The following is a 12,420-nucleotide window of genomic DNA, read 5'->3' as shown; positions in this document are numbered from 1 at the left end:
CATTGTTCTGTTCCACAACTTTAATGTGCAATTTTAAGAAATCTCCAAAGCGTGTTATTTAAAAAATTGGGTTATTTTTATTGTAGCCCTTTAAACCGCATCAAAGCTGAATTCCAACTTTAAATGCACATACAATGAATGCAATTGTAAATACAAGCAAAGACAGTGGGCCATATTCAGGTACAGCTGGAGTATCTGTGCAGCGGCGTAACGTATCCGATTTACGTTACGCCGCCGAAAGTTTTTCAGGCAAGTGCTTTATTCACAAAGCACTTGCCTGTAAAGTTGTGGCGGCGTAGCGTAAATCACCCGGCGTAAGTAAAATTTGGTGGGTAGGGGGCGTGTATCATTTAAATGAAGCGCGTCCCCGCGCCGAACGAACGGCGCATGCGCCGTCCCTAAAATTTCCCAGTGTGCATTGCTCCAAATGACGTCGGTTTCGACGTGAATGTAAATGACGTCCAGCCCCATTCACGGACGGCTTACGCAAACGACGTAACTTTTTAAAATTCGACGTGGGAACGACGGCCATACTTAACATTGGCTGCGCCTCATATAGCAGGGGCAACTATACGCTGGGAAAAGCCTAACGTAAACGTCGTAACTTTACTGCGTTGGCCGCGCGTACGTTCGGGAATTCGCGTATCTAGCTAATTTGCATACTCAACGCGGAAATCGACGGAAGCGCCACCTAGCGGGGGAAAAAAAATTGCAGTTTAGATCGGACGGCGTAAGAGACTTACGCCTGTCGGATCTAAAGGATATCTATGCGTAACTGATTCTAAGAATCAGTCGCATAGATACGATGGGCCAGATTAGGACTTATGACGGCGTACATGGCGCTGCACCATCGTAAGTCCTTTCTGAATCTGGCCCAGTACCTTTATAGCACATTGCTGGCATGTCTGTAGATCCCCTAATCTCCTCTCTTTAGCCTGGCTTCCTCTCCCTTGTGTAGGCAGGTGCAGTCTGCTTTCTCCTCAACAGATGGTGCTCAACTGCTGCGGCATTGCAGAGGGAGAGGAAGTGAAGAGAAACTTAGTTCCTCTATGGTTTCCTGGGTCACAGGGGGCAACTATCCGATTGGATACTGGCACCCCATGTGACTCTGGCAGCAATCTTGGGCCAGGCAGAGTATATTTAAGACCCTGGCTCCTGGGCTTGGTGCATATTTCGGGTGTGGCTTGAGTAGGGACAGGTCACCTGTCTGGCAGGGAAAGTGCTTAGTGTCAGGGAGAGGTTCTGTAAGAGTAGGGAGAGTGCAGGGACACTCCATCCATCCTGAAAGCCTCCCCATTTGGGTACTCAGCCCCTCGAGACAGACACACCTGAGGCCTGCTTCTACTGACGGATTACTGTTTCATACTGTGAGTACTCCCAGTCCGGGTTGTCTTCCCGCCAGGTCTATTGTATATTGCCGAACTTCAGTTACAATATACTTCTGTTTATCTGCACTAAGTGTTTTCTGTTACCGCATCACGCTGCACCTACTCACATGTGGAACAGCATAACTTATGGCTGTGCGACTCTAATCCTCAAACGGCCACTTCCAGCACAGACATAGTTGGTAAACTCCCACTTGTAGATTGGTGTGGTCTGATATGAATATAGAAAAGCATGGGGGGGGGGCTTGCCCCTTGCTAAGCCATGCAAATGAGGCATGACCCCATGCAAATGATGGTTGGAGAGCCAGACAAGTACGTTTAACGAACTGCGCATGCGTCGTGTCGTGGACGCATCCCTGTGCGCATGCTCATAACCACATCTGAACAACTACTTAAGTTACCCCGGTTCACTGCCTACGCCATGAACGTAATCTACGCCCATCCAGACACACGTCCAACGTAAACTACGTAAAATACGCCGGCTTGTGTTCCCTGATGCAGACCTTTACATGTCTGCTGCTGAGTTACACCTCCTTTATGGGGCTTAAATTTACGCCGGACGTACAACTTACGCGCACCTCTCGTAGCCTGCGTCGGGCGCGCGCAGGTTCGTGAATCGCCGTATTTTCCTCATTTGCATATTTGAATGGCTAATCAATGGCAGCGCCACCATGCGGCCAGCGTAAATGTGCACCCACCCTACGCCGGCGTAGGCAAGTTACGTCGGCGGGATTAAGCCTGTTTTTAGGCGTATCTTAGTTTGTGGGTACGGCGCACAGATACGCCAGGCGCACATTTGCACTATGTTGGCGTAACGTGATTTACAAATCCGGGCCTAGGTTCTTTGAATCAAAATCTCACATTATCACTTGTTCTTTGGAGCAAACTGAGTCACACAGACCAGGAAAGGAGGCATACATCCAGCTGTACATGGGAATTTATGTCCCATGTTTGTGAGTGGTATACAGAATAATTTTGTGCTGCCTTAAAGCGGTGGTTCACCCTTAGAGGGCACTTTTTAGCCTTAGCTTCATGCTCGTTTTTACTAGGGGAATCGGCTATTTGTATTAAAATATGAGCATTACTTACCCGTTTACGAGATGCATCCTCTCCGTCGCTTCCGGGTATGGGCTGCGGGAATGGGCGTTCCTTCTTGATTGACAGTCTTCAGAGAGGCTTCCGACGGTCGCATCCATCGCGTCACGATTTTCCGAAAGAAGCCGAACGTCGGTGCGCAGGTGCAGTATAGAGCCGCACCGACGTTCGGCTTCTTTCGGCTACGAGTGACGCGATGGATGCGACCGTCGGAAGCCTCTCGGAAGACTGTCAATCAAGAAGGAACGCCCGCTCCCGAAGACCCATACCCGGAAGCGACGGAAGAAGATGCATCTCGAAAACGGGTAAGTACGGATCATATTTTAATACAAATAGCCGATTCCCCTAGACCGAACGAGCAGGAATCTAAGGGGAAAAGGGGAAAATTTTTATAAATGGGTGAACTCCCGCTTTAAGAGTAAGCTGCTGACACACCAAGTAGACAAATTGCAACAATGTGGAAACAAAAAAAGTGTAGCGCTAATCAAAATATATAAATGAATAAATAAATAAATACGTGAGAAATTTATAAATACGTAAAAACGTGATAAATAAAGTGCTCAAATATTGATAGTGAACTGTGGCCCAGATTCAAAGAGATTTGCTCTTTTTTTGCGGAGGCACAGGGCAACGATTTTGCCCTGCGCCCCCGCAAATTTGCGCCGCTGCCCTCGATCCACGGAGCAGTAGCTCCGTAAATTGCGAGGGCGCGCCGGAAAAATTACCCGGCGTAAGCGCGCGCAATGTAAATGATCCCGCCGGGGGCGGGAATCATTTAAATTTGGCGCGTTCCCGCGCCGATCGTAAGGCGCATGCTCCGTCGGGAAACTTTCCCGACGTGCATTGCGGCAAATGACGTCGCAAGGACGTCATTTGCTTCAAAGTGAACGTGAATGGCGTCCAGCGCCATTCACGATTCACTTACGCAAACGACGTAAAATTCGAACGTTGCGACGCAGGGTATCCTTAGCATTGGCTGCGCTTGCTATTAGCAGGAGCAGCCTTACGCTAAGCATGCCGTACGGAAACGACGTAACTTGCGTACGCAGGGCCCGCGCAACAATTGTGAATCGGTGTTAGTATGCAATTTGCATACTATACGCTGATCACAATGGGAGCGCCCCCTAGCGGTCAACGCAAGAATGCAGCCTAAAATCTGCGTGGCATAAGAGCCTTATGCCACGCAGATTTTAGGCTGCAGTCGGCGTTACGATGTTCCTGAATCAGGAGCATTCGTAACGCCGGAGCAAGTAAGCAATTGCGCTGCGTAACCTATGGTTACACAGGCGCAATTGCTTCTTGAATCTGGGCCAATGTAAATAGAAATGTCCCCATAAGCACACTATAAAAGCCTATATGCAGGAAATTCAAAACGGGTGCAAAAATGCAAAGACTAGTAGGTAGATTCAGAAAGAGTTAGGCCGGCTTATCAGTAGATAAGCCGACCTAACTCAGAATCTACGCCGACCCATGTTTAAGCGTATGCTCAAACAGAGATACGCTTAAACATATCTAAGATACGACGACCGTCCTATCTTAGATTGCAATATTTTGGATGGCCGCTAGGTGGTGCTTCCATTGCGGTCGGCGTAGAATATGTAAATGAGTTGATACGCCGATTCACGAACGTGCCCGCCGCAGTAGTTTTACGCCGTTTCTGTAAGGCATTAGCAGGCCTAAAGTTATTCCATCTATTAGGTGGAATAACAATGTTAAAGTATGGCCGCCGTTCCCGCCGCGAGATTCAAATTTTTTACGTTGTTTGCGTAAGTCGTCCGCGAATCGGGATTTACGTAGTTTACGTCCACGTCGAAATCAATAGGCCCGTGCGGCGTACTTAGCCGCAATGCACGCTGGGAAATGTAGGCGCCCGACGCATGCGCAGTAACAAAAAAACGTCAAAAAGGTAAGGTCAAGCCTGATTAGCATTAAACACGCCCCCCTTCCACACATTTGAATTCGGCGCCCTTGCGCCCGCCCGCTTTAGGCTCCGCCACCATATATTAGCAGGCAAGTACATTGAGAATCATGTACTTGCCTAGCTAACTTACGGCGGCGTAGACTAAACAGGCTAAGCTACGCCGCCGCAAGTTTGCACCCATGTACCTGAATCTACCTATATGTGTCCTTCGAGTGATCAAACTTCGGTGTTGACAAAGTTCAAAATATGGTGACGACTTCAAACCATGCAGATCTGTGCAAGTGAAGAAGTGATGAAGTGAAGGGAACCACCCCACAGGTAAAAGGCTTACCAGAATGTATGGACCCTAGAGAACATACATTCAATGGTTCAAAAAGGCTTGTGTGGTGGAACCACAATGTAATTTGGGCGATCCTATGGACTTCAGGATGCTGTGCCAGAGATAGGGATGAGCCGAACATACCCGGGTTCGGTTCGCATCAGAACGTTCGAACAGACCGCGGGTTCGCGCGAACATTTAGAACCCCATTGAAGTCTATAAGACTCGAACGTTCGAATTCAAAAACGATAATTTTAAAGACCAATATTCAATTTAATGTTGGTAAACGTCTTTCAGAACCCGGTCTTGCCCCAGGGAACATGTATCAATCGAAAAAAATATTTTAAAAACGTACGTTTTTGCGGAGCAGCGATTTTAATGATGTTTAAGCCAGAGGATTTTTCGTGGGGAATGTGTCCAAGTCGGATCTTGCCGCTAGGTATTCCCGGACCATGTAAACCAGACGCTGGCGATGGTTGCTGGAACCGGTCAGACCTTGGGGCTGCGGACTAAAAAATTGTCTGAACGCATCGGTCAGACGGCCACCTTCTCCACCGCTCCTTCTCTGACTCACCGAAGCCTCAGCAAGACGTTGTCCAGGGCCAGGTTTTGGTAATCCCCCCGGTTCTGGGAACGCATTGCACAGACCCTTCTGCAAGGCCTCCCGCAGTAGTTTCATCTTCTGCTCCCTCTGCGATGGCAACATAAGATCCGTTACCTTACTCTTGTAACGTGGATCAAGGAGAGTTGCCAGCCAGTAATGATCCCTCTCCTTGATAGCACGTACACGAGGATCCTTACGCAGGCTTTGCAGGATCAGGGAGGCCATGCAGCGTAGGTTTGCAGAGGCATTCGGGGCACAGTCCTCTGGGTCACTGAGGACGACAGGATCCTCAGCCACCTAATCCCAGCCACGTAAAAGTCCACGTGTTCCTTGGGACTGTAAATGATCCCTTGAAGACTGCTGCTGTTGATGCTGAGTGCTAGGCTCCACCTCCATGCTGCTGATACAATCCTCCTCCTCCTCCTCTTCCTCATCCTCCTCCTCCTCTTCCTGTGTTCCAGGTGGGCAAGCAGGAACAGTGTCTGGATAAAGGGGGCCTTGAGAGGTAAGGAAGTCCTCCTCTTCCTCCCTCTGTTCTGCCTCAAGGGCCCTGTCCATTATTCCACGTAGGGTGTGCTCCAACATGTGAATAAGCGGGACAGTCTCACTGATGCATGCACTGTCACTGCTCACCATCCTCGTGGCCTCCTCAAATGGTGACAGGACAGTGCATGCATCCCTGATCAAGGCCCACTGGCGTGGTGAAAAAAACCCAAGCTCCCCTGAGCCAGTTCTGCTGCCATATTGGCACAGGTACTCATTGATGGCCCTCTGCTGCGTGTGCAGCCGCTGCAGCATGGCCAACGTAGAGTTCCATCTGGTGGGCATGTCACAGATTAGGCGGTTCTTGGGCAGGTTGTATTCCCTCTGGAGGTCTGTCAGCCGAGCAGTGGCATTATATGACCTCCGGAAATGCACACAGACTTTCCTGGCCTGCCTCAGGACATCCTGTAAGCCAGGGTACCTGCCCAAGAACCGCTGCACCACCAAATTGAGAACATGCGCAAAACAGGGCACATGGGTGAGTTTTCCACGTCGCAGGGCAGAGAGGAGGTTGGTGCCATTATCGCTGACCACCATTCCAGGCTTCAGCTGGCGTGGCGTCAACCACCTCTGAGCCTGCCCCTGCAGAGCTGAAAGAACCTCTTCCCCAGTGTGGCTCCTGTCTCCCAAGCACACCAGCTCTAGGACCGCATGGCATCTCTTGGCCTGCATTCCTGCGTAGCCCGTCGTACGCCTACGGAGCACGGCTGGTTCTGAGCCAACATCACCACAGGAAGAGGCCACAGAGGAAGAAGAAGAGGAGGGGGTGGAGGAGAGAGGTGTGTCACAAGCAGTTGTAGTGTTTTGGAGGCGTGGTGGTGGAACAACCTCCAAAACTACTGTGCCTTGACCTGCGTCCTTCCCAGCTGCCAGCAGAGTCACCCAATGGGCCGTAAAAGACAGGTAACGTCCCTGTCCATGCCTGCTGGACCATGAGTCAGCGGTAAGATGCACCTTACCACTGACCGCCCTGTCCAGCGAGGTATGGACATTGCCTTCCACATGCCGGTAGAGAGCCGGAATCGCCTTCCGTGAAAAAAAGTGGCGTTTGGGTACTTGCCACTGAGGTACTGCACATTCCACAAACTCACGGAAGGGGGCAGAATCTACCAACTGAAAAGGTAGCAGTTGAAGTGCTAGCAATTTTGCTAAGCTAGCATTCAACCGCTGGGCATGTGGATGGCTGGGAGCGTACTTCTTTCGGCGATGCAGCAGCTGGGGCAGGGAAATTTGTCTGGTAATATCAGTAGATTGGCCGGATGTACTACCACTACTACGTTGTGACACACCTATTTATACACCTTCGGTGCAGGCTGCAGAGAGGACTGGGGGTCTAGTGGGGTTTGAGGTCACAGAAGGGCAAGGGGAGGACCGCTTTGGTCTTTGGTGTGGGTCTTTCTGGTATGCCTGCCAACGAGCTGCATGGCAGGTCGACATATGTCTGGACAAGCATGTGGTGCCCAAGCGGGTGATGTTTTGGCCACGCGAGATACGCTTGAGACATATGTTGCAAACAGCAAAGGTAGCATCTGATGGACAGGTTTCAAAAAAGGCCCACACCAAAGAACTTTTGCTGTACCGTTGAGACACAGCAGCGCCACGTAATGCAGTTGGTGTACTGCCCTTAAGCTGACCCCTGGAGGGCTTCCTGCCTCTTTGAAGATGTGCCTGTGCCTCGTCCTCTTCCTCCTCCTCCTCTCTCCTACCAGGCACCCAGGTAGAGTCAATGACCTCATCATCCCCTCCCTCCTCATCATCACTGGCGACAACCTGGCAGTATGCTCCAGCTGGGGGAACATCACTCCCAGATTGTTGTCCCTCTCGGCCACCCCCTCTCCCTGGGCTCACATCAATGCCTTCCTCTATCAGTGTTCCGTCATCGGAGTCTTCAAAACGCTGTGCATCTTCAGCTAGCATGTACCCAACACTGTGTTGAAACAGTTCGGGGGACTCCTCAGGAGGACACGGTGGGACTAGGGAAGGATTGTGTGATCCCATTGTGCAGAGGGTAGAGGACGCCTTGGCAGCTGCTTTGCCAGACAAACTATAATCAGTCTGTGTGAGAGAGGATGAGGAGGATGAGGACGGCTTGGTCATCCACTCAACTAATTTCTCAGCATGTTGAGGCTCAACACGGCCAGCTCCCGAAAAGAAGGACGAGCGGCCACGGCCACGTGCTGAAGAGGATGCACCACATCCATCACCAGCGTTACCTCTAGATGCAGAGCCTGCTTGCCCTCGTGTGACTCTGCCTCTCTTTGTCCTTCCAGCCATAGTTATGCGTTCAGGTGTTATGTAACAAAATAGTCGCTGTCACACCGACTGCGTTCAGATGGTATTAAACAGCAACCACACAGTAAGAGCGACTTGGCTCAAGTGTAAAGTAACAAAATAGTCGCTGTCACACCAACTGCGTTCAGATGGTATTAAACAGCAACCACACAGTAAGAGCGACTTGGCTCAAGTGTAAAGTAACAAAGTAGTCGCTGTCACACCGACTGCGTTCAGATGGTATTAAACAGCAATCACACAGTAAGAGCGACTTGGTTCAAGTGTAAAGTAACAAAATAGTCGCTGTCACACCAACTGCGTTCAGATGGTATTAAACAGCAACCACACAGTAAGAGCGACTTGGCTCAAGTGTAAAGTAACAAAATAGTCGCTGTCACACCAACTGCGTTCAGATGGTATTAAACAGCAACCACACAGTAAGAGCGACTTGGCTCAAGTGTAAAGTAACAAAATAGTCGCTGTCACACCGACTGCGTTCAGATGGTATTAAACAGCAATCACACAGTAAGAGCGACTTGGTTCAAGTGTAAAGTAACAAAATAGTCGCTGTCACACCAACTGCTTTCAGATGGTATTAAACAGCAACCACACAGTAAGAGCGACTTGGCTCAAGTGTAAAGTAACAAAATAGCCGCAGTGACACCAACTGCCTTTAGTTGCTATTAAACAGCACGCACGCAGTAATAGCGACTGCGGTCAAATGCGATTTAACAGCACGCACGCAGTGACACCAACTGCCTTTAGTTGCTATTAAACAGCACGCACGCAGTAATAGCGACTGCGGTCAAATGCGATTTAACAGCACGCACGCAGTGACACCAACTGCCTTTAGTTGCTATTAAACAGCACGCACGCAGTAATAGCGACTGCGGTCAAATGCGATTTAACAGCACGCACGCAGTGACACCAACTGCCTTTAGTTGCTATTAAACAGCACGCACGCAGTAATAGCGACTGCGGTCAAATGCGATTTAACAGCACGCACGCAGTGACACCAACTGCCTTTAGTTGCTATTAAACAGCACGCACGCAGTAATAGCGACTGCGGTCAAATGCGATTTAACAGCACGCACGCAGTGACACCAACTGCCTTTAGTTGCTATTAAACAGCACGCACGCAGTAATAGCGACTGCGGTCAAATGCGATTTAACAGCACGCACGCAGTGACACCAACTGCCTTTAGTTGCTATTAAACAGCACGCACGCAGTAATAGCGACTGCGGTCAAATGCGATTTAACAGCACGCACGCAGTGACACCAACTGCCTTTAGTTGCTATTAAACAGCACGCACGCAGTAATAGCGACTGCGGTCAAATGCGATTTAACAGCACGCACGCAGTGACACCAACTGCCTTTAGTTGCTATTAAACAGCACGCACGCAGTAATAGCGACTGCGTTTCTGTGCAATTCAATAGCCCAGTTGCATTAACAGCGACTGCGCTTCTGTGCAAATAAATTGCACACGTGCAGTAACAGGTAATGCGTCTGTGTGTGCAATTAACTAGCACACGTTAAATAACACAGAATAATTATATTTAAAGTAAATCCCTAATGCAGGCAATACAACACGTTAGAGCGCTGCATGTAGAACAATCTCCTGCCTGATAGATAAACTAGCTGAGCTGTACAGTTTATAAATATATTGACAACGCCTAAGGATGTGAATATATTCTCTACAAACTGTACTTTTAACTATACTGACTACACTTCCTACTCTATCTATCTATCTGGTTAAGACACTGTGTCTCTATCTCTCTATCTCTCTCTGTCTGACTGACTGATCTTCTCTAGAACCGCCAACACACTACACTAGGCAGCCGTGCAGGCTGCCTTTTATAGTGGGGGGCGTGTACTAATCCCCCTGAGCCATAATTGGCCAAAGCCACCCTGGCTTTGGCCAATTATGGCTCTTCGTTTTTTGAGCGCTGTGATTGGCCAAGCATGCGGGACATACAGCATGCTTGGCCAATCATCAGCGCTCAACGCCCCAGTGAATTATGGGACGTTTTGCGTCACTCGAATTTGGCGCGAACGACCCGTTTTGTTCGAGTTTCGTCGAACGATCGAACGACCGATGTTCGAGTCGAACATACGTTCGAATCGAACGCGGAGCTCATCCCTAGTAGTGACAGTGCCACCAGCCACCCCTCAATTAGAGGACCGGCAAGCAACACTACCACCTGGGTCACCAAACATCTCCACAATGTCCCATGGAAGCATTCAGCTCTCCATCTCCCAAACACTGGAGCGTAAGAGGAAGTACCCCTCTACCCACCCGCGATCCCTGGCCCTGAATGCCAGCATTTCAAAATTACTGGCCTTTGAAATGCTGTCATTCCGTCTGGTGGAGACGCAGAGTTTTAAAAGCCTGATGGCATTGGCTGTCCCACAGTACGTCGTGCCCAGCCGCCACTACTTTTCCAGGCGAGCCATCCCTTCCCTGCACAACCAAGTGGAGGACAAAATCAGATGTGCACTGCGCAACGCCATCTGTGCCAAGGTCCACCTAACTACGGATACGTGGACCAGTAAGCACGGTCAGGGACGTTATATCTCCCTAACAGCGCACTGGGTGAATGCAGTGGCGGATAGCAGTTTGGCGCATGTCCTTCCACCACCGAGGATTGCAGGGCGCTTCAGTTTGCCTCCTGTTCCTAACTCCTACTCCGCTTCCTCATCCTCTACCGCCTCCTCATCCAGTCAGCGTAACAAATTCACCACCAACTTCAGCACAGCCATGGGTAAACATCAGCAGGCAGTTTTAAAACTTTCCTGTTTGGGGGAAAAACCACACACCGCGCAGGAGTTGTGGAGGGACATGAAACAACAGACCGATGAGTGGTTGGCGTCAGTGAGCCTCAAGCCGGGCCTGGTGGTGTGCGATAACGGGCAAAATCTTGTAGCAGCTCTGGGCCTAGCCGGTTTGACGCACATCCCTTGCCTGGCACATGTGCTGAATTTGGTGGTGCAGAGTTTCCTGAAAACTTACCCCGATATGCCACAGCTGCTGCAGAAAGTGCGGGCCGTCTGTGCGCACTTTCGGCGTTCTCACCCTGCTGCTCGCCTGGCAGCGCTGCAGCGTAACTTCGGTCTTCCCGCTCACCGCCTCATATGTGATGTGCCCACAAGGTGGAACTCCACCTTGCACATGCTGGCCAGACTGTGCGAGCAGCAGCAGGCGATAGTGGAGTTCCAGCTGCAGCGTGCACGCGTGAGTTGCTCTGCGGAACAGAACCACTTTACCACCAATAACTGGGCCTCCATGCGAGACCTGTGTGCCTTGTTGCGCTGTTTTGAGTACTCCACCAACATGGCCAGTGCCAATGACGCCGCTCTCAGCGTGACTATCCCAGTTCTATGCCTCCTTGAAAAAACGCTACAGCGATGATGGAAGAGGATGTGGCACAGGAGGAGGAGGAATCGGGATCATTTGCAAGGCTTTCAGGGCAGTCATTCACAAGTGGCTCCGAGGGTGGGTTCGTGCACCAACAAAGGCCAGGTACACAATTGTCTAGCAAGGGCACAGTTCTGGAGGAAGACGCGGTGGAGGATGAGGAGGAGGAAGACATGGAGGAGGAGGAGCAACCATGCTCACAGCAGGATGGCATCCAGACCAGCTCATGGCCATTACTGGTGCGTGGCTGGGGGGATACAGAGGACACAGATGATACACCTCCCACAGAGGACAGCTTTTCGTTGCCTCTGGGCAGCCTGGCACACATGAGCAATTACATGCTGCAGTGTCTCTGCAACGACCGGCGTGTTTTGCACGTTATGACAGGTGCTGATTACTGGGTGGCCACGCTGCTGGATCCCCGTTACAAGGACAATGTACCGTCCTTAATCCCCTCACTGGAGCGTGAACGCAAGATGCGCGAGTACAAGCGCACGCTGTTAGACGCGCTGCTGGTGCAATTCCCACCTGGCAGCGGGGGCACAGTGGAAGCCGAAGGCGAAGGCAGAGGAGGAGGAAGAGGTCGCCAACGCAGCAGGGGCACCGCCAGCACCTCAGAAGGCAGGGTTAGCATGGCCGAAATGTGGAAAAGCTTTGTCAGCACGCCACAACAAACAGCACCACCAGCTGATAGGGAACGTTTTAGCAGGAGGCAGCATTTCTGCAACATGGTGGAGCAGTATGTGAGCACACCCCTACACGTACTGAATGACGGCTATGCCCCCTTAAACTTCTGGGTCTCCAAATTGGGCAAATGGCCTGAGCTTGCCCTTTATGCCTTGGAGGTGCTGGCCTGCCCTGCGG

The sequence above is a fragment of the Rana temporaria genome, chromosome 9 (genome assembly GCF_905171775.1).
Source record: "Rana temporaria chromosome 9, aRanTem1.1, whole genome shotgun sequence".
NCBI classification, from domain to species: domain Eukaryota; kingdom Metazoa; phylum Chordata; class Amphibia; order Anura; family Ranidae; genus Rana; species Rana temporaria.
Note: the sequence above shows the minus strand (reverse complement) of the source record.